The 2904-nt window shown below is 44.4% G+C and overlaps 1 protein-coding gene across 2 annotated transcripts in view; it reads left to right on the top strand.

The window, feature by feature from the left end:
- The window catches only part of LOC123102289 (single-strand DNA endonuclease 1), a 5446-nt gene extending 3408 nt beyond the window's left edge, over positions 1–2038 (top strand). The window contains exon 8 of one of the 2 annotated variants that reach the window (XR_006448868.1): positions 1980–2038. The gene's annotated coding sequence lies outside the window, so the exon portion shown is untranslated. Of the gene's footprint in view, positions 1–44; positions 1418–1979 lie in introns of those variants that run through there. The other variant, XR_006448869.1, reaches the window with a different exon arrangement.
- Positions 2039–2904: the final 866 nt, after the last annotated feature.

Raw genomic sequence — 2904 nt, 5'->3', positions numbered from 1 at the left:
TTCCTTCATTTGTGCCCTCTAAATACTTGTCATTTCTCTGGCAGGTTGGAGAGTAACATGGATATAACATCATTTTAAAAATTCGAATTTGGCTAATCCATGTGTACAGTTGGAGAGTACCTGCTTTTGAAGCTATAATTAGCAAAAAGCAAAAATGAGACTATAATTAGCAAAAAGCAAAAATGAGACAGGATAGCTTCAAAAGCAAGTACCGAGCTTTCACTCAGGAGGCGCCGCAAGGGGGCGCCAAAACCACTAGTTTTAGGGATAGAGGGCTAATACAAGAATCAGTAAAATTCAGAGTTTCGAATCTAAGTTAACACCTGTATTCCCGCAACTCCCCTGCGTCAACTAACAGTCTAATACATGCCATATGGTAGCATATTATGAGCAATTCAACTGTTACTGGCTTAATGCAGCCATTACAAGAAAATATGCAGACTATAAAACATGTAAAAAAGAGAGAGCTGCTATTGTTGCATGCAATGTAAATTGGTTCATCTGAACCTCCATGGACAGCAAAGTAGAAGCAAATCAACATGCAAAGGCAGGAGAAAAGCTAGAGAGCGGGCCTGGTCATGGAAATAGATTCAACAGTTGGAAGAGGTAGGATGTGTGGTACTTGGTCGGATTTGGAATGGTTGGCCCTTGGTGGCGCAGACGAAGCGGATCCGTGTCGACAGTGACTTGCCTCCGCACGACGGTGGTTCTTGTTGAGCTGCTTTTGGTGCCGCCGGCAGGGCCCTCCTCCACATACTCGTCCTCCTTGACGTCCATCTCCATGGATCTAGATTGAGAGGGGGTCAGAGGTGAGGAAGGGGAAGAAAGGAGGCGATGTGCCTCAGTTGAGAGGAGGCGTGGACGACTGGATGTCAAGTTCGCTTCCTTCTCCGATGGCCGGCGTCGGAGGACCTGGCCATGGGCTGAGGTGGTGGCGGCGACAACCCTAACATGCGTCGAGGGAGAAGGGGTGGGGGTGATTTCCTCTTCCTCTCTCTCTACTCTTTTGGACGAAGCAAACAACGCGATGGGGCGGAGAAGGGCAAACCGCCGGTCTTCTTTGTCTGTAGCTAATTCGACGTGGACAATGCAAGAGCACGACCCTCTCCTACACCTTATTGTGTTTGATTTGAGGCTTCCAATTTGAGATGTCCGGTTGCACTAGTAGAAAACAGGGCTTTGGTTCGGGCCTGGCCAGCCCATTAGTCCCGATTCAGCCACAAACCGGGACCCATGGGGGCATACGTCCCGGTTCGTGAGCCCAGGGGGGCGGCCAGGGCCTCCTGGGCATTGGTCCCGCTTCGTCTGGACACATTTGTCCCGGTTCCTGGCACGAACCGGGACAAATGGGCCTCGCTCCTGGCCCACATACATTGGTCCCGGTTCGTGGCTCGAACCGGGACAGAAGGGGGAGCTTTAGACCCGGTTCCAGCCACGAACCGGGACAAATGAGTTGCCTATATATACCTCATCGCCGCAGCAGAGCACTCCACAGTGCTCTATTTTTTCTGGCCGGCGAGGAGAGGGCATTTGGGTGCTCTAGCTCACCTCCTATGCACATGAGGTGTTCGATGAAATGCCCGAGCCATGCTAGTTAAGCTTTCTCCTCTCGAAGCTCGACCCCCAAGCTCCATTTCCCCCGAGATCTGCATAGGTTTAGCGGTCCGTCACGTCCCGTCCTTGTCTTCACCGCCGTCGATCGCCCGCGCCGATCTCGTCGCCGGCACCACCATGCTGAGCCTCTTGTTCTTATCTTCTTTTTAAAAGAAAATAATTCTTTAGATAGATACTTGTCTAATTTTCTAACTTTTATTATTGCTTGTTATTATATAATGCGATGGTTTTGGTATCCGCCCCCGTCGGTCCTCGTCCTGTCTATGATTCAGATGTGGTATATATTATCTTTTTATAACTATTTGCTTCATTTATTGTTTTTGACAATTACGCCGACTAATGTGAGATAGATTTTATTTATGTAGGAGGTAGTTGAACCGAAAATTCCAACCGACCCTATTGTCGAGAGGTTAAATTTAGTTGAAGAAGAAAACAATTACTTGAAGGAAAAAATAAAAAAATGAGGAGGAGAAGATGATATTGGAGTTGCATGTTGCGGATGTCGTCGATGATCACAAGATCAAGATGGATGCAATAGAAAGATTAGAAAATATGATATTCATACCGAGGCTTGTTATCATTATGCCGTTGGATCAATTTTTACCTTGGTTGTGATTATGATAGCATTTGTTATTGCATTGAAAGGTTTTACATAGTTTCAATGTATCGTTTAACTAGATGCTCTGGAGAGCTATATGTTGTTCAATGAGAACTATGTATGTACTTTGTTTTTAATGTGACGATGAAGTTCTATTAATTTGGTCACTTATCTATTCATTAGAGCTATATGTATTAAATTGATGATGTGGCTTTGAATGGTGCATTTTGAACACGGAAAAATTATGGAGTTCAAACAAGTTAAAAATGAAATCCCTTTGTAACAGACGGGTTTCCGTATGAAACCCTCATACTTCGAAAGAGAGTGTCCGTTTTGTACACGAAGTGCATCCAGTTTTTGCCGTAACCCTCTCTACTTTCTCGCACATGCTATGTGGGTGAAATGATGATACCATGCCAACTTTCAACCTTTTCAGAGTTTATTTAAAATGTTTTTCAATTTTAGGGTCTTATAGCTCAAAATAATCAGTAAATGCATGAAAAATAACAAATTAAGTCAAAAAGGGTTGAAAATTGATGATGTGGCTTGGAATGGTGCATTTTGAACACAGAAAAACTCTGGAGTTCAAATAAATTCAAAAAATGAAATCCCTTTGTAACAGATGAGTTTCCGTATGAAACCCTCATACTTCGAAAGAGATTGTCCGTTTTGTACACGAAGTGCATATAGTT

This window comes from Triticum aestivum, chromosome 5A (assembly GCF_018294505.1).
Source record: "Triticum aestivum cultivar Chinese Spring chromosome 5A, IWGSC CS RefSeq v2.1, whole genome shotgun sequence".
Classification (NCBI taxonomy): domain Eukaryota; kingdom Viridiplantae; phylum Streptophyta; class Magnoliopsida; order Poales; family Poaceae; genus Triticum; species Triticum aestivum.
The sequence above is the reverse complement of the archived record's forward strand: the minus strand, read 5'-3'. Positions and strand labels throughout refer to the sequence as shown.